The sequence below is a fragment of the Loxodonta africana genome, chromosome 15, assembly GCF_030014295.1.
Source record: "Loxodonta africana isolate mLoxAfr1 chromosome 15, mLoxAfr1.hap2, whole genome shotgun sequence".
Classification (NCBI taxonomy): Eukaryota; Metazoa; Chordata; class Mammalia; order Proboscidea; family Elephantidae; genus Loxodonta; species Loxodonta africana.
The window spans coordinates 8,934,731-8,955,056 of record NC_087356.1 but is presented as its reverse complement, the minus strand read 5'-3'; the positions used below and the strand labels follow the sequence as shown (position 1 = coordinate 8,955,056).

Sequence of the window (20,326 nt, the reverse complement as noted above, 5' to 3'; positions counted from 1 at the left end):
TGCTTCTTTCTTCCCCTCGCTGAGTGGAGAGGTACTTCAGGGCAGTGCATATTTCTTCACTCTTTGATGTGTGTAGGAAACCCTGGTGGCATAGTGGTTAAGTGCTATGGCCGCTAACCAAGGGGTTGGCAGTTTGAATTCACCAGGCGCTCCTTGGAAACTCTATGGGGCAGTTCTACTCTGTTCTATAGGGTTGCTATGAGTCGGAATCGACTTGACGGCACTGGGTTTTATGATGTGTGTAATATAATGCGTGTCATACAATAAACATGTATGTGTTTGTGTATCGAGATACATACACATATATTAATTAATTAATAATTACATGAGTGATTTGCTCCCATTATTAAGGATCTCTAAGTCTTTAAATCATATGTAAAATTGATTTTGGAAACATTAAATTTGAGAAAATATGTTATTTTTGTTTTTTAATATCATAAAATAAGTAACATCAACATTTAAGTATTTTAATATTACACATGACTCCTATCTGATTCAAGTGTAAGCATGTGATACTGAGGTGTCATAGCTCAGGGGTTTTCCATGGCCACACATATTTACACAACACCAATTACTCAAAACAGAATCTGCCTTTTGCAGTTGATTTTACCTTGCTTCTCTCCTAAAGCAGTAATGAGTGAAGTGATTACGGAGCATCGTGCTGAGCCTGAAGATACGTCTGGGCATTTAGACTTCTGTTTAGCAGGCATGGGATAATGCAGGGCTTTGTTCTTTTTGCCTCGAGACATAGAACAGAGTAACATTGAAACCACATCCCTGTAACATATTTTCAAAAGCAGAGCAGGTGACTTATGTGTGATCATTATGAAAATGAGCAGTGAATTTAAGTACTGGAACTGATTCAGCTTTGCAAACACGGTTGTTGCCTGGTTGGATCAATAGATTTAAATGGAGTTGTTGGCGAAAGCATGTGATGAGGTCATAGTGCCCCTCATTATCTCATCCCAATTTTGTAAATGAGACGTCCAGTGTTTGCCAGTTTCTTCGCAGTTCATTGTCATTATTACCTATTGAATAGTATTGAAAAAAAAATGTAGTTGTGCCCAATTCTAATTATTATGATCTCTCTGGCTCTCTTTCTAAATATATAATATCCTGCAGATGTCAACAGTTAGGGAGGCAATGTGGTTAAGATTGATGAACTGGATTCAAGTCCTAGTTTTGTCACTTACTGGTTGAATGGTGTGGGGAAGTTGGTTAATTTCACAAAGCCTGAACTACTGACACTAAAATGCACTGATAAGTATTTTTTTATCTTTTAAGTTAAACTCAAGTGTGATCTCTATAGAGGTCTTCCTGCCTTCTTCCAGACCTCAGTCACTGACAGCCACCCACCCATCCACATAATACTTGATTATACGGGTACCTATTTAATTTGTGATTTTTGCACACCCATGTTTCTTCTAGACTCTAAGTTCATTGTAAAGTTAAACTCTGTGATGTTAAATATCAGTCACATTAGTAACTGGATTAATGATTCAGTCTCTATTTTAGGGAGAAGCAAGAAAGAAGTTTCAGGAGAAAGCCTGAAAAGAGGTTATGCAGCCAAGCTGGGAAAAGGCTAGTTGTAATATGTTTGCAAATTATTTTATTCCATTAATAAAAAACCATTTGTATTGAGACGTATTACCCAGGCTCCTTAACTTCTATGTTAATGGAAAAAGTGAAAGTAGGAAAAAAAATCAAGACATACCAATAACACAGTATTTTCCTTTCACATGTCTGTATACTTGGAGTCATGATATTTTTCTTTCTCAGTTTAGTTTATTTAGACAGTATTTTTAGACATAGTTTAGACTATGTTTTTAGAAGTTGGCATTAATATAAAAGAAATAAATCCAATAATAAAAAGGGGGAAACGGATCTTCCTTTTGACTCTCTCTTCCCAGAGATAATTATTTTAGAAGTTGATGTTTTTAGGCCTTTGGATGGTTTCCTTAATAACTTTGATGAAGAATTAAGTACAATTTATACTAGTTCCCATCACTGCTTCACCTCCAAGTCTTGATTTTTATTTATTATATTTAATTGCATCTCCTTATGAACATTGAAATTATAATATCTACTTCATGTTTCATGAATTTTGTTAATATCTTTTGTTCCCCTGGTATGAAAGGTAAGGAAAGTAGCATAGAGCCACTTTCCTTCCCTTCCCCCTCTTCCACCTATTTATTTGCATAGTTAAAAATAACAGCTAGACTTTACTGATGCATTCTAGGGTGCTAAGCACTGGATGTCCTCGTTAAATATGCCCAAGAATTCTATGCTGGAAGTTCAGTTATCTCCCTCCAGTATGTAAATAGACAAATAGAGGCTGAGGAAGGTTAAATAACTTGATCTAGGTCACATAGACTAAAGATGAAGCCACGATGCTAACCTACCTGATCTGATAACAAAGCTTCAGTCTTCAAATTCTCTGATAACTTCTTACTTTTGTAATTTTAAGATAGCTAAACATTCTATTCTGTTCTCTAAATGCAGTAAAGTCTTTAGTACAGTATCAGCTGATTCTAAAAAAAAAAAAAAAGAATCAATAAACCAAACTTTTCATTATGTAATTAAGAAGATATTATGTCTTATACAAGCAATTACTGCACTTAGACTCCAAGCTCTTGCTGTCCAAATGAGAATTTTACAACTGTCAGTGTTTAGTGGATTCTCTCTCAATTTATTTTCTACTTCTCTTTATTTTTCTTGGAAATCTTTCAGAAACAATCATTTCTTGGATAACAGATAATTTTTTTTTTTATTCCATTTTCTGTTTTGCCGGTGAACACCTGAGTAATTCTTTCACACAGGTTTTGTGGTTTTGGTGTACCCTTAAATGTCTACAAATTATTTTACCATCACATTTAATTAAGAGTTTGGCTGGGTATGAAATTCAAAATAATTGAAGCATTGCCGTACAGCCCTCATACTAGGTCATAACTATGTGTCATGTGTGACTTCCATTCTTTATGTCATCAATGTTGCTGCAGTTTTTTCCACTCTGGAAGATTTCTACCCTTTGCTTAAGTTTACAAAGGTCAGTCATCCATGTCTGTATGTCTATATCTTATCCCCTTTTTTCTGCTGTCACTTTTATTTTCAAAATTGGTGCCTTTCTTTAGCACATGGCCTTTTTTTCATATCCATTGATTCTTTTCTCTCTTTTTGTATCTCCTAGGAACTGCACAATGAATGTTCTGGATCTATACCCCACGTCACAGCTTCTCTGTATCTTTTCTATGATTCAGACCATTCACTGATTTTGTTTGGCTATCAAAAATAGTATTCTTTTTATTTTGAATAACTTTGGATTCACAGAAAAGTTGCAAAGATAGTAAATAGACTTCCTGTATACCTCCCACCAAGTTTCCCCTGTTGTTAATCTTATATTACCATGCACATTTTTCAAAACTAATAAATCGATATGAGTAAATTACTATTAAGAAAACTCTAGACTTTACTTGGACTTCACACTCATATCCTTTTTCTGTTTCAGAATCCAATTTTAGATACTACATTATGTTTTTGCTGTTATGTCTCCCCACTTACCTCTGGTTATGGCAGTTTTTTAGTCATTATTATTTTTTTTTTTTGACAATATTGAAGAATACTGGCCAGGAATCCTGCAGAATGTCACATAACTTGGATTTGTCTTTTTTTTTTTTTTTTAAATAATTTTACTTGAGTTACGAGTTTTTGGAAAGAGCACCATATAGGTGAAGTACCCTTCTTGCCTTATCTATCAGGGCTATATAATAGCCCTATAACATCACAGGTGACGGCTAAGGTAGAAAAAAAAAGTACACCAAATTTCTCCTCTGTAAAGTTACTATTTTTCTTTTTCCCAATCTTGTCTTTGGAAGCCCTGGTGGTGTAGTGGTTAAGTGCTACGGCTGTTAACCAAGAGGTTGGCAGTTCAAATCTGCAAGGTGCTCCTTGGAAACTCTATGGGGCAGTTCTATTCTGTCCTATAAGGTGGCTATGAGTCAGAATTGGCTCGAAGGCAGTGGGTTTGGTTTTGTTTTTTTTGGTATCTAATCTTTGGAAGTAAGTCAATAAGTCTTTGGAAAGTTAAAGAAGAGGGTGCAGGAATCAAGCTCTATTTCCTGAAGAGGGAAGTATCTACAAGCATTATTTGGAATTTCTCTGTAAGAAAGATTTTGACAATTAATTTTTAACTTCCAAGAACATTCATATTCAATGATTCTTTCCTTTCTAAAGCTACATCTTTTTGCACAATAATCTTTAACACTTCTGAGCATATGTAGTTGAGTTTTTCACATTCTTTTCTATATGCTTAACTATTCTTATTTCCTTTGCATTTCACTCTTTACCACATGACTGAGAATTAGGTTGATTATTTTAGCTATACTCAAATGGGTTGTCTTTGCAGTTGTATAGTTAAGTTTCCCCTCATAAGCCTTTCTCAGAACGTAGGGTTAAATGTGGGCTTCATTTACTATAGTGGCCCATATATTTTTTTTTTTCCTTAGGGGGAGGAAAATGGCCAGCTAGGAATTCCCAAAGTCGCCAAATCAAGGAGCACATTTCTTGGAAGATAGAACTTTCTACTAAATTTCACTTATCTGTAGAGCTGCCTTTATCCTCACCTTAATTCTCCATTCTCTGCCCCAATTCATTCACATATATTGAGAGCTATTGAGTTTCCTCCATCTCTGTTACTCTTCTCTGTGTTTTACGTTGATTCTTCCCATTTTTTAAGACACTTTTCTTTGGGGTTTGTACTGAGTACATAAGTCATAGCTGCCAAGTACAGGAGGGGAGGAGCCCAATAACTGCTCTGATGACTTCCCCAAGGTTCATGCCTACATTTCATAATTTCTGGCTATGAGATTGGCTCTACTCCAGGCCTCTGTTGGGAAGAAATTTTTCTACCACTGTTTTTTTTTTTTTTTCGAATCATGGATTTTGTGCTTTTGGCAAATCTGAAAGCATTTGCTTTCTATGTTTTAGGAATTCCTGAGAATTTCCATTCTGCTAAAATATCTCTTATTTTTGCATAGTTTCCTGCTATAGCATATAGCAGAAAATATATTGTAGTATAGATTTGTATGGCAACATGTATGCATGCATGCATGTGTAGGTGTGTGTGTATGCACATGTTGTGTCAAAACCAAAAAACCAAGCCCGTTGCTGTTGAGTTGATTCTAACTCATAGAGATCCCATAGGACAGAGTAGAATTGCCCCATAGGACTTCCAAGGAGTGGCTAGTGGACTCGAACTGCTGATCTTTTGTTTCTCAGCTACACGCTTAACTGCTGCGCCCCCCCAGGCCCCATATATTGTATATACACATTGATATATGTGTTTTTGCATATATTGGAAGGATAGAATATTTCAGACACACACATAACATGTGCATGTACGTAGGGTCCATAATACCCATGCTGTGTGCATATATGAAATAGTCTATCTTTTCAATATGATTTATGCAAGGAAGAGATGTGTATGCATGATCTGCCATCTTGAACTAGAAATCTGCTAAGCCTGAGTCCTAGAAGACAATGCAAATGATATATCCACGAAAATTTAACTTTGCACTGAAGGAGTTTGATGCCTAGGCCTATAAAGCACCTGCCGTGAGAGGGAGCATTTCATTTAGTAGTTTTCATTCAGAAAACGGCATGGTCCATTGCATGCATTTGTTCACAGACATTTAAGAATGACTTTAACCAAGGATCAAGTAAACTTGCCCTGATGTGTACTCTTTCCACATCCACTTCTTCATTTTTTCCACATCTTCGTCTAAACACTTAAAGGAATTGTGGATGGAAAATTGATAAATTCATGCATTGCAATGCAGGAGTCATTTCATGGAGTCAAGATTAGAACAAATATGAGGTTTCAAATAGTAATGTAACAGGAAAGCAGGACAAAAAGAAATTAAAAAAAAAGCCACCTTTACTGATGTACAAAGGAGGAGTTGTTTGGCGAAGAAGTTATGTCAGGGTTACCATGTTTATTACTTTTAGACGGACTAATTTTATTTTAGGAAATAAAGCTAATAATTGTGCTTTGCTTTATTTGTGTTCACCTTGTTCGTAATGATTTCCCATGCACGTGTGAGTGTAGATTTCATTAAGTCCAATGAGCGTATTTGTTTCAGCTTAATAATATACCCAAGTCCTCAAACAGTAAGTTACTTACATTTAAATATAATCATGCGAAGAAACGCATAATTGGTATTGCCCATAAAGGCATGTGAAAATGGTAAAACAGGAGTAGTGCTTATTGATCTCTTAGAAGCAAAGCATGGTGTATTACTTTAAGAGACTCTACTAGAGCGGCATCTAATATAAAACTATTGCACGTTAAATCTCTACTTCATTGAGCACACTTTAAAAATCTCCTTTCTGAGAAACATCTAACAGCAGTATTATAATTCTATGTATTTTGAGAACTATTGATTTTTGCAGTATCTTGAAGATAATGCTGATGAAAATGAAAATGTGAGATTTCCAGGATTTCAATTCGAAACATGTATTTAGGCTATTGTAATTAATTCTACTATTCTTTTCATGTAAATGATTTTTCAGGAACTATTAGACAGCTTTAAGGCTATTAGAGGACATAGAAAATCAAATCCAATGAGCAAAAGCCACTATCATAAGCAGTAAAAGATTTCCATGACTCTTTTAATTTCTTTTTTTTTTTTTAAATTTCTAGTAGAATTCCTATAGTTTTCTTTAATGGAAATGCTTTCTGTAGCTCCAAACAGCTTGGGCATTTTCTACTGCATTAGTAGAATGTTAAGAGTGCTGCTTTGTAGTTTCTGCTATAAGCCATGAAAAGATTTTATAAAAATCAGTTTTTCTGGATAGACTTTCCCGTTTTGTGCTTGTTCTTAGGTGCCCTTGAGCTGGTTCCTACTCATAGTGACCCTATGATACAACAGAAGAAAACACTACCTGGTCCTGCGCCATCCTCCCAATCATTTTGTACTTAGAACAGTTCATTGTTCCTGCCCTTCTGAAACACTGGAGTGCATCCAAGTTTTTCATTTTGTTCCATGACTGACAACTGCCAAATGACAGTGGTTGGAACTTGCTGAAGGAAATTGGATATTAGCAACCTAGATGGGAAGTGGAGTGCCAAGACTTGTAATTTTTCCATCCTTCCCTCTCATAGGGGAAACAGAAAATGTGACACAAGGAATAGATTACCTTTTCAAGTTTACTATGTCTTATGGATACCACTTGTCTCAAATGACCTCTTGATTGGAGAGGACATGAATTCTAGGGTCAGAAACCTCCTTTCCTATTTTGTAATTCTAAGCCTAAGTTTGGTCCAGAGGTTTCACACTACCCATGACTTTTTGCTTTGAGGAAAGTAAGTGCTGAGACTAAGCCATTGGCAATCCAACTTGCTCTTTTGAGAGAGGAATTTAATGCAGCCTAAAAAACCCCCTAGGGATCACAATCTGCACCCTATCTGGTGATGGTACAGGACTGGCAGTGCTTTGTGCTGCTGTACATGAGGTCATCATAGACTGGCTGAATGGCAGCTAACAAAAACAACAGCCACAGGACAGGGTAGTGGTAGCCATGGATTGACTATCTTTTCAAGCTGACCTTAGAGAGAGGTGGTGCAAAAACTTAAAAAGTCATGGCAGTGTATGGGACACCTTTGTACACACTGCACGTTATCTCTGTTTGCCTGTGACTCCAGTCATTGCCATGGTGACCAACCCCATGCACCTTTAACCTGAACCACGTCTCCTCAGTTGGACTTCATGGATCTTGCTCTGAACTTCATAGTTTTCTTGACCCTGGGGGAACCCTCAAGCCTGGAGGTCCAAGTGAATTAATTCACCATGGGGCAACCCTTGAACTAAAAGAAAGCTGCTTCCTGTTTCAATCCCTGTAGATAATAATTGTTATTCATTCTACTGCTTTACAGATGGTTTTAAGAGAATGGAGCCCTGGTTGCCTACAGTGGAGAATACCTTAAAACCATAAGTTTATATTGACTTTTCTTCCTTCTGTGTTTTATTATTCCCTCTGCCCCATTTCTGTTCCCTGGAATCATTTCCCAAAATATATTATGTAATACCTTAAGCCTTAGGAACATTTGGATAGGCTTATGAAGACTGGAATATCTTTATGAACAGTAGAGTAGCTTTAGGAACCTTATTATAAACTTAGGAATATTTGAATCGTCTTAAGAACAGTCGTGTAGTCTTGGGAACAGTGGATAGCCTAAGCCTAATGTGGCCAGTAAAATTAGCCTGTCCCTCAACTAATGTTGCTAAGAGAATCAATAGTTGTGATGTAGTTGGACTTTTCTCTGAGGTGTAGCCAGTCACTTTGCAAAAGGAAATTATTTACTCCATATTTGATAGACACAATCCCACAGGACATTGTAGATCAACAGTATTATTAAATTGTTCAATTCTTTTGGTTCAGCATTTTAGCTGCTTAGTAGTAATTATTAAGTTTTGATTTGCATCTCTCTGATGGCTAATGACCTTGAGCATCTTCTCATGTGTCTGGTGTTCATTTGAATGCCCTCTTTGGAGAAATGTCTATTCAAGTCCTTTGCCCATTTTATGATTGGGTTATTTGGCTTTTTATTGCTAAATTGTCAAAGGTTTATATATATTTTGGTTATTAGATTCTTATCAGATATATGGTTTCTGAAGGTATTCTCCCCATCAGTAGCTTGTCTTCTTGCTTTTTTAGTAAAGTATTTTGATGAACAAAAGTTTTTAATTTTTATGAGGTCTCGTTTATTTATTTTGTTTTTGCTGTTTGTGTTTTCAATATTATATTAGATAATCCATTATTAAAAGCTGGGCCCGATAGAATTGTCCCTGAATTTTCTTCTAAGAATTTTATGGTTTTAGTTGTCACATTTAGGTCTTTAATCCATTTGGAATTTGTGTGTGTGTGTGTGTGTGTGTGTGTGTATGGTGTGAGGTATGTATCCTGTTTCACTTTTCTGCTTGTTGAAATCCAATTTTCCCAACAACTTATTGAAGAGACTTTTCTTTCCACCATTGAATGGACTTAGCACCCTTGTCAAAAATCAGTTGACCAAAATGTGTGGGTTTATTTCTGAACCCTCAATTCTATTCCATTGGTCAATGTGTCTATTGTTATACCAGAACCAGGCTGCTTGATTACGGTAGCTGTATAATATGCTTTAAAATCAGTAAGCTTGAGTCTTCCTACTTTATTCTTCTCTTTCAACACTCTATCTCTTAGTGATTTTTTGTGGCCTGGCATCTCTCTTTCCCCATCTCTGCTTGCTTGCTTGCTTAATCTGTTCCTTTATATTTCAAAAGAGATTTATTTAAGACACATCCTACACTAATACTGCCTCATTAACGCAACAAAGAAATTCCATTCCCAAATGGGATTATACCCACAGGTATAGGAGTTAGGATTTACAACACATATTTTTTGGATTACACAATTCAATCAATAACAGGTAGTATTGATATCTTAACAATATGAAATCTTCCAATCCATGTACATGAAGCATTTTTCCATTTATTGAAGTCTTCTTTAATCTCTTTCATTGTTTTAGTCTTTCACATCCCTGATTAAATTGAATCCTAGGTATTTTATTACAAATGCTTGTGTAAATAGAATTGTTTCTGTAATTTCCCTTTCAGATTTCTCATTGCTGGTATATAGAAACCCGACTGATTTGATCTTGTATCCTGTACATCCAGTGGAATACTACTCAGCCAGTAAGAGACATAAAGTCTTGATACCTGTAACAATATGGATGGGCCTTGAAGACATTATGCTGAGTGAAATAAGTCAATCATAATAGGCTAAATATTGTGTGACCTCACTTACATAAAAAGATGAGAAGAGGCAAATACATTAAATTTTATTAGTGGTTATTAGGGGTGGGAAGGAGGGGGAAAGGAGCAGTTATTATTTATGGAGTATTTGCTTTCCGTTACAGTGATAGAAAAATCATCTTGATTAAGGGTAGGGTTGCACAACCAATTAATATAATTGCTATCAATAAGTTGTACAACTGTAAAAAGTGGAATTGGCAAAAGTTGTGTGACAGATATACTTACAACAATGACAAAAAAAAAAAAAAAAATGAGTAGCTGCTGAGGCTGCTTATGAACAACCAAATACCTTATAGGATTTGGTTCTTTGTTTGGAGGTTTAGTGTCATGGTTTCATGGCACATCCCAGTTAATTGGCCTAATAGCATGTTTAGTGCTTCTGTCCTACCTCTGGGTTGGTTGCATAGTGCCTGGGGTGTTAAAAGCTTTCAAGTGGCCATCCAAGCTACAACAATTGGTCTCTATTTGCCTGGAGCAACAGAGGAATAACAGTCAGGAATATGAGCAGGAAATGGACTGTGTGACTAATTGCCTCCATGAACAACTGTCTCATTTGCCACAAGACAAGAAGAACTGAATGGTGCTGAACACTTTGATATTGTTTAAACAACAACAAAAAAAAACAGCCCAGTACAAAAAAAGAGCAAACATCTGCATGGTGGAGAGAAGAGCAAACCCTGATCTGTAGGCATGAAACTTCAAAGTAATGAAACAATGAGACATCATTGTACCCCCCTGCAAAAAAGTAAAAGCAGAGATGTGGGGAGCACAACACATTCCTGGTGAAAATATAAGGCATTTCAGTATTCTCAGAAAGCAAAAATCGTTACTGGGGGTATAATTTATATTTTTTTATACTATAGAAATAAAATTTCATGAGGTGAAATAAATATATGTATAAGTTGTTTATTGTAGCATTGCTTTTGTAATAATTTATAGTAGTATATTAGTAGCATGAAATATTCAGATTACAAAAAGGATAATTAGACATAAATTATGTATTGAATTAGAAAAAAATGCAGGGGAATATGTATATGATTTAATGTTGATAACATGTGTATGTATTTGCACATATGTATGTGTGTATATAACCTTATGATTGTGGAAAAGTATGAGCAAATACCTATTTAATTTTAACATGTGTTGCCTGGGAAGGAAACCCTAGTGGCTTAGTGGTTAAGAGCTACGGCTGCTAACCAAAAGGTTGGCAGTTTGAATCCACCAGGTGCTCCTTGGAAACTCTATGGGGCAGTTCTACCCTGTCTTATAGGATCGTTATGAGTCAGAGTCGACTCAACAGCAACAGGCAACAGGTTGCCTAGGATGGAATACGAATAGATTGATGTGGAAGGTAGAGAGAGATAGAAGCCAAACAATTTTTACAAAAAAAGTAGTAGAATAAAAACATGTGTGAGAAGTTCATATATGTATAATTATGAAAAATTAGAAAATACACATAGTCCAGACAATAAAATACGAAAACGACTTTCTCACCATATAATCCTTTGTAAAATCTTAAGTTACAAGTTACCCATTCTTTCCCTAACTGTTAAATAAATGCAAACACTGGATTCTATATCTTGTCTTTTTGCCCTCATTAAAATTTCCCCATTTTACTAGCAGCCTTTCAAATTTCATGAACTACAGTGAATTTCTTTCTCTCCTATGATCTCATTATACTTGTTTAGGCCTCTTTTATGGCATATTCCATGATCTGCTTTATTTGTCTTATGTTTTTGACTTTTTCTCAAGATTAGGGTTCATTGGCATCCCTACATTACAGATTTTTAAAAGGGAATTGGGTACTTTGCACACAGTAAAATTACAATAAATTGTCATCCCAGGGTTTATTAGTATGATCAACAAATATTGCTTCTAAATCTATTATATGCAAAAATCTGGCAAGTATGGTGAGTATTATGCAGATATAACATGGAAAACGCAGATGAATAGTGCTGGGAAACTGCTTTAATTCCCCCTGGAATCCAGATTTCTGGTCCATGACCTACCCAGGCCATTTACCCTGAGATGTTATTTTGAACCTTGAAGAAACTGGTTTCCTAAAAAGTCACTTTGAGTCAAACAATGGTCTGGATAAACTAGTAAGACTTTTGCCTTGGGCATTGTGCTCTTTTGAAGAATTTGGTCAGTTTCTAGAAACAGAGGCTCCAAAGGTCAGACCAGGAGCTATGTTTTAGGGTATATCAGTATGTACTTTAGTTGTTCTTCAAGGCAATGCTGTATGAAATTCTTCCTAAGCACAATTTTTTTTATCAGTTGTTCCAGCCCTTTTTCCATGACAATGCTGATAGATTTGGTATAAGAGCGTTTTGAGATTCTCTCATCTTTGGAAGATTTTTGGCTCTCTAGTTGAAAATGTTACCCCTATTTGCAAATCGTATATTGAATAAACTTCAATCAATTCTTATTATTGACTTAATGTAATTCTTGTTTTAGCAGTGCCATGAAAATATGTACTATCTCAATTAAGTTTTAACATTCCAAACCATTCATAGTAACTACTAACATGCTGCTTTAAAATTTTATATTTTGCAACCTCAAAAAATATTTGTCAGCTATTCATGTATGTGTGTGTGTGTTTATCCACTCATATATTTGTGTGTATATGAGACCATAAGAAAATTTGCACAGTACTTTCCATACTAGTATTCTGTAGCTTAAAGATTAAAAAGGTTTGTATGTAAAGTATTTGGACCTCTGTGGAAGAAATATGAAAGAATAGTTTTGTAAAATCTCATTAAATCAAAACGCAAGGAACCAAGAAAAAAAAAAAAAAAGCTCTAATTAGCCAGTTTAGATTTCTACTAGTTTAAGACTGTAGAGGGTTACCATTAGGTAATGTTCAGTGAAAACTGCAATTTAACAGACACGAAAACAAAGAGTAATGCTGAAATGCTGTTCAGAAATGACTTTAATAGTGAACACATTTAGGAAGTTTTCCACAAACTTCAGTTACTTCATTAGCTATCAAAAACAAGGTGAGATGGAAAACACAAAAAATGACCATCTCCTTATATAAACAACTTCCCAAAGCAATGATTTTTAAGAAAAAATTTGGTAGCAATTTCTCCATCAGTTCCATTTGACTCAGGTATATGTTTGAGTCATTCACCCACTCTCTGCACCCTACAAGACATTTTTTTAACAGTGTTCTCTAAACACATAAAACCAAAAAAATCATTGCCGTGGAGTCAATTGAGACTCATAGCAACCCTATAGGACAGAGTAGAATTGCCCCATAGGGATTCCAAGGAGCAGCTGGTAGATTCGAACTGCCAACCTTTTGGTTAGCAGCCAAATGCTTAACCACTCTGTCACCAGGGATCCTTACACGGATATTAGAAATGGTTGTTATTACTTATAATGAAAGAAAAACATGGATCATTGTTTGATGTGTTGTTTGTTCTTATTTCTTCCTAAATTGTTTGCAGGAATTTAGTTTAAAAACTGAATAAAATGACAATGGCGCCTTGTGTTATATCTAGTTAGAGTTCATTCTCTTTGACACGACACTATGTTGAGGTCTTTGTTATAAACATGATAACTAAATCTATGGAAAGAGATTATTAAACATATGGAAAGAGTTATGCATCTTCAATTCCACAGTGCAATTTTCCCAATTAAGTTTTCAATGCTATTTTTATTTCACCTACGGAAGGCACATTGCTATACTTTCTAATGTCAATTATAGTGATCTTACTTATTACTTTATTTTCCTTGAGAATTTCAAAATGTAAATAAATGTTTGACACTGTCTACTCCATAAAGAACAAAAAAAAGATCTCTCTGAAAAAATATTCCAAAGTACACTAATGCTAACCCTTCCTGTCAACTTAATTCATTTTACAGACATTTGAAATAACAAGCTCATCCAGCATCAGTAAGATGTGATGCACTTTTAATTTTGAATAGCATTTCAAAAAGATATATAAAAGAACATTTTGGGAATGATAATTAAACAATTAGCAAGTGAAATAAATTTCTTCTATATATACTATGTCTTTATTTTTAATCCTTTTCTTGAGCATCATTTTATGAGTTGCCTATATTTTGGAATGAAAATGTTATCCATTAAGGCATGGCATTAATCCAACCATGACAATTATTAAGATATATTTGTCCTTTAAGGCTGACTGCCCTTCATTTTGTTCAGCAATGGAGGTCAATAACCTGCAACTGTTTAATAAATATTATTGTAATATTGCTTTTATTATTGAATTAAAGAAGGCTTTGGGAGGTGATATGCTGCTTCAATGTGCTTTATTTTGAATTTATTAACCAACACAAAATGGAAATGAATTTTACTACTTCTAGATAATAGATGTATAAAAAAAAAGTATAAAGAGATAAGATATATAGCTTTTTGGTGTTTGTTTATAATTTCTTTATTTGCATTTGAGAAATTCATAAAATGAATTATACCTATATTAATAATTGTGTGACATAAAATATTCTTTCATTATTCCATTTTTAAGAACATAGTTTAAGATATGTTTGTTAAAAATTTTAATTTAGAATGTATTTTTAAAGGTTTAATATATTTAATACATTCTGTTATTTTTCCTAATTTTAATACAGTGGGCACTTCCTAAACTACTGGGGTTAGCTCTTGTCCTGTATTCCTGGTATCTGTTATTTACGTGGATTAAATTCATCGTCATTTGAGGACCATACAAAAGCTTTAGTGATGGGAAAACATCAAAGAGAAATACAAGGCAAAGAGAGAGATGAGTTTTTTCATTCAAAGTAACTTTTGACACAAATCAATTTGTCAGTGATCAAAGAATGTATCTCTTTAACAATGAGGTAAAGATTATTCTTAAAAGAAAACCTGGCCTGTGTTTGAATTCAAGAGGTTACACTGTCTTAACTCCTACTCATTTTGTGGAGAAGAAAACTAGGAAAATCATGTTTTTCACTTGGTCACTTTCCAGAAAATTAATACAAGGGAAACTGCTTAATTTTGGGGGGGAGGGAGTCCCAATTTAGAAAACAAACATGAAGATGACCACCAGTGACTGTTTATAGATCTACTTGGCACGTATCAGTGAAAATGCTGGCCTCAGGAAGGGGCTACTCTACTTCTCTACATTCAATTATAATTGGAAACTTAGGGTTCTTTCTGAAACCCTTCCATTCATCCCCTGCACTGCTACTGGACTGTGAGCTCCTTGACGTTCTGGAGTATATTTTATATCCCGTTTATATTCCCAAAGCCCAGCAGAGAACCTGGTATATAATAAACTTTGAGCATTAATTTTTTTTAATGAAAGAATGAATTTAAGAGTACTACTGATTGCCAATGTCCATGATCTTGACACATCCCAAACATACTGAAATAATCAAGATTTATTTTTTCTAATTAGAAGATCTAAAAGAAAACTAAAATTAAATTTCTAACCTGAAATCTAAAATAAAATGAGTGCTGAATGGCACTGAGGAGGAACAGAAATCCACTATGGATGTTGAAAGAGGACAATGACTTCATAATGTCTACCATGCAAATATTTCCTAAACAGATGATCCTAGTCTTTGTTCGAAAGGCATTCTTTTTGACTGTTTATTGAAGGCTTTGTAGTTTTGGTAAAATAAAATAAAACAATAAAAATAAAAGTACCCTATCAATGCACTTTTGAAACCCAACGTAACCTTATTAGTCCAATTTTTCTAAGAGGGGTATCCATTGCTGGTTAATTACACAACTGCTACATTTTTGGGTCTACAAACTAGGACACATGAACTTGTCCTTTACTATTTTACAGGTATAAAAAAAAGATCTAAGATAACTTATATCTACTTGATATGACTGTTGATGGATAAAATGAACACTGTGTTATCATTTATTCACTCATTCAACAGTTATTTTAGTACCAATTATGCTGGTCTCTATTCCAGGAGCTAGGAATACAGCAATGGATATAAGAGATAAAATCTCCTGATATAGAACTTACATTCTAGCCAGTTTAGATTCCTTATCCCTTATCTAACATGATTTATTTCTCACATTAATTGATTTTTGAATGGTAAACCAAATATTTTATTCTTGGGAAAAATCAGGCTTGATTATGGTGTATAATCTTTTTTATATATATTGTTGTAATATGTCTGCTAGTATTTTGTTGAGGATTTTGCGTCTATATTCATTAAAAAGATATCTGTAATTTTTACTTCTATATTCATTGGATGTCAGTTTCCTTTCTTATGTTGTTTTTGTCTGATTTTCATATCAGAGTAATATAGGCCCCATAGAATAAGTTAGGAAATGTTGTCTTCTCCTCTACTTTTTGTAAGAGTTTTTGAATAATTAGTATTCTTCTTTAAATGTTTGAAACCATCTGGGTATAGAGTTTTCTTTGTGGGTTGTTTTTTTTTTTTTTTTTTAATTGCTAATTCAGTAACTATACTTGCTTTGGCTTTATTCATATCTCAGGTTGCCCTTTGATAGCCACATCCAGTTCTTCCATTTTATAATTTATTTTTGAAGCATTTTTATAATGGCTGCTTTAGAATCCCTGTCAGGTAATTCCGACATCTGATTCATGTCAGTGTTGGCATCCGCTGATTGTATTTCCTCAATAAGTTGTGGTTTTCCTTGTTCTTGGTATGACAGATGATTTTCAGTCGTATTCTGGACCTTTTGGCTATTAGGTCAGGAGTCTCCAGGTCCTGTTTAAATAATTTCATTTTAGCATACAGTTGCCCCATTATGTTTAGCACTCAGGCCTTGACCTACTTTTGTAGGCTATGTTTCTAATGACACTTTAATTCTCAGAGCCTTTGTGCTACTATTTTGGTCTGTGTGGTTTATTTTTTGCTACTTGGGCTCTCACTGATCATTGCTGGTGCTCTTCCAGGTGGTGGAATGGGGTTTAGCCAAAAAGATGAAGAACCTGCCCAATTCTGGCTACTTGTTGTCTATGCCTTCTGGCCTTGGAGAAGGTCTCTTAGTGGTGAAGGAGAGGCTCAGGCCCAGTGGAAAAAAAGAGTCTCTTTGCAGGAACTGCTTAGCTCAATTTTTTTGTTGGACAGTCTCTCATTCTGTTATGGGAGAAATGACCCTACCTGGGACACCTTATGTTTCTAGGTTGTCCTTCAGAAAATGTCAGACCTGGGTCATCATCTTCTTTTGGTCGAGTTTGTATGATTCCTGCCACCATGTTGTTTTTCCAGTTCTGGGATCCTTAATCTCTTTCCCACCCTAATTCTACCTTTCAGAACTCTCCTTGGTTGCTTTTGGCATTATTTCCAGTGTTTATAGTTGTAGCTATTGGGGAAGAACATGGAAAAATAAGTCTTCGCCATTTTTTCCCAAAGCAGAAACCTCCACAGGCATATTTTTTCATTTCTAATCAACACCTGAAACCAAACCTGTTGCCATTCAGTAGATTCTGATTCATAGCAACCCTATAGGACAGAGTAGAAGTGCCCCACAGAGTTTCCAAAGAGTGGCTGGGAGATTCAAACTGCTGGTCTTTTTGGTTAGCAGCTGAGCTCTTAACCACTGCACCACCAGGGCTCCCTTAATTTCTAACACTCACATAAAAAAGTAAATAGGTAAAAATAATACTTTTATTAATGTATTTTATTTAACCCAATATATAAAGCATACCATTTTAACCTATAACCACTAAAAATTATTAGAAATGTTTTACATCCCTTTTCTCTTATACACGGACTCCTAAATCCAGTATACATTTTATACTTATAGCTCATCTCAACTCAAACTAGCCACATTTTATGTACTTAGTAGGCATGTCAAGAGTAGCTATCATATTGGACAGTGCAATTCTAGATCCTTCAATTCATTATATACTCAGAAGATATGATGATCCCTGTAAAAATACCTGAAAATATCTCCTCTTGCACAAAATACTTAAATGGCTTTCTAATCCACATAGGAAAAAATCCAGTAAATTCTGATCATGAGCTCCAGGGCATGGAATTATAAGCCTAAAATTTGCCCTGCTAATTGGAGCCTTGGTGGCATAGTTAAGTGTTCAGCTGCTAAGCGAAAGGTCGGCAGTTGGAATCCACCAGGTGCTTCTTGGAAACTCTATGGGCAGTCTACTGTGTCCTATAGGCTAGCTATTAGTCAGAATCAACTCTACAGCAGTAGGTGTTTTGGCTTTATTCTGGACGCATTGGTTAAGCGCTTGGCTGCTAACTGAATGGTAGACAGTTCAAACCCACAGCCTTTCTACAGGAGAAAGAGGTGGTAGTCTGCTTCCATAAAGATTACCATCTTGAAAACTCTATGGGGGAGTTCTACTCTATCCTATAGGGTTGCTATAAATCAAAATCGACTTGATAACAACAGGTTTGATATTATGGGCTGAATTCTGTCTCCCCAAAAGATATGTTGAAGTCTTACCTCTTTTTCTGTGACTTTGACTGTTTGGAAATAGGATCTTTGGAGACGTTATCATTTAGGTTTACATGAGGTCATAGTGAAGTAGGGTGGGTCCTAATCCTATATGACTGGTGTCCTTACAAAAGAGGAGAAACCATGTGATGCTGCAGCTGTAAGCCAAGGAACACCTGGAGCTACCAGAAGCCAGAAGAGAGGCAAGAAACAGATTCTCCCTCAAAGCCTCAGAAAGAATCAACACAGCTGGCTCTCTGATCTTGGACTCCCAAGCTCCAGAACTGAGAGACAAATTTTTTTCATTTTTTTTTTTATAAGCCACTCAATTTGTGACATTTTGTTATTACATCCCTGGGAATCTAAACCTTTCACATTTTAGCTTCAACTTCACATCCTCAGGGAAGCCCTCCCCAGTCCTCAGACTAAGCCGGGTCTCTGTGTTAATACCTCCTAATATGCATTGCACCTGCCCTGTGTAGCCCTTATCTCAATGCATAGAATATCTTAATTATGTAACTATCTGTTTGTATTTTATTAATTATATTCTCCTACATGACATTGTATGCTACATGACAGCTAGATATTATCTACCTTATTTATTACTGTATCCCCAGTGCCAAGTATACTATCTGTTGTTTAAATGAATTTCATTAATTCAAATGTGAAAACTAGAGCAGGAAATAAAACTGATTCCAAACCAGCTTGGAATGTGTATATATATAGAGAGAGAGAGAGTCATGTGTCACTTGACGTCCAAGATACTGTCTGTGAAATAGGATGTTATGTGATTTGGACTATGTGCAAGCACCATATCATGGATGAAAGTCCTTTCATGCCTTGGCTTCCAAAATAAGGAGGTTTCGTCTATATTAAAAATCTCCTGGGGCAAATAACCTCCTTCTGCAGTTAGTTTATTCTAAGGTTTCGACAAATTCTGCTGCTGTCTTCTCATCAGCATTGGTAGACTCACTGCTCACTTACACATTGTGCAGCAAAAAACGTTGTTTGAAGCACTCGAACGACCCAGAGCTGGCACTAAACTTGGTATCGTAGTCTGGTCCTGCTTTGTCTTAAAGCATCTCCAAGAAGTTTTGTGCCTTCGCAGTGATCATCAATGTGCTGAGAGGGAGTCACTTTTGTGTTTGGTCCTCAATCTACATTAGTTGAAATTTCTCCATATCTAATATACTGCGACTCAACAGTGGGTTTAATATAGATCTCTCTTGAATTTTTGTAAGCCTTGTGGCTTTCAGTTGAGCCGATCCTTTAACAACTTGGAAATTTTTGAGGATCATCTTGATTGTCCAGTGTGACATGCCTGAATCCGATACATACCATTCTCCTGCTGGATTTCTGAACTCTATTATAGCCTTATGGGACCATGGATGCATATGTGTTTGGACGTTGCCTGAACAGATGTTATGCCACACAGGATTGAATGTGTACTGTACATATGCATTCCGTTTTCCTAACAGCTCTTCATTCTGAAACAGATAATCACAGAATTTTAAAATGGTTAGTTTTGAAATTTATATGAGATGTAGTTTTTATAAATTATTCTTTATTAAATACTAGTTTACCCATTGTTTCATGGTACTATGAAATTATATGAAATGCTTTGTTGGCACTGTAGCTTGTGCTCATAATCCCAAATGTTCTGCCTCTAAAATTCATTTGAAATAGAAATTAAAAAAAAAATGTGTTTCTAGAGTGTCCCTGTGAATATGCCTTACACAAAGGAGTGCTTACTAATATTAAATAATAATCAGAGATCAAGAATATTACTTTTGTGGCTTTGTTCTTATGGTCTCTTTCATCAGTGAATTGGAACATGATGATTGAAACCATGTTAAAGTACTCCTAGAAAGAAGATGAAAAAGAGCATCCCTAATTAGTGAACCTCAGCTTCATTTCAATTACATTCTCCAAATTGCTTCTTGTAAGTCCTGTCTATGTACTTGCTTCCAGAAACTCCTTGAATTGTACAAGAGCAGAAATGTTTATTTTTCACTGGGTTTTTACAAGGCTTCTAAAAGTAAACCAAATTTCAGAGATAACTTGGGGAAAAAAAAACAAAAAACTGTGTAGCCTG

At 35.3% G+C, this 20,326-nt stretch overlaps 1 pseudogene; it reads right to left on the bottom strand.

Moving 5' to 3' along the window:
* The window catches only part of LOC100669111 (small ribosomal subunit protein eS4, X isoform-like), a 56,813-nt pseudogene extending 39,787 nt beyond the window's left edge, over nucleotides 1-17,026 (bottom strand).
* Nucleotides 17,027-20,326: the final 3,300 nt, after the last annotated feature.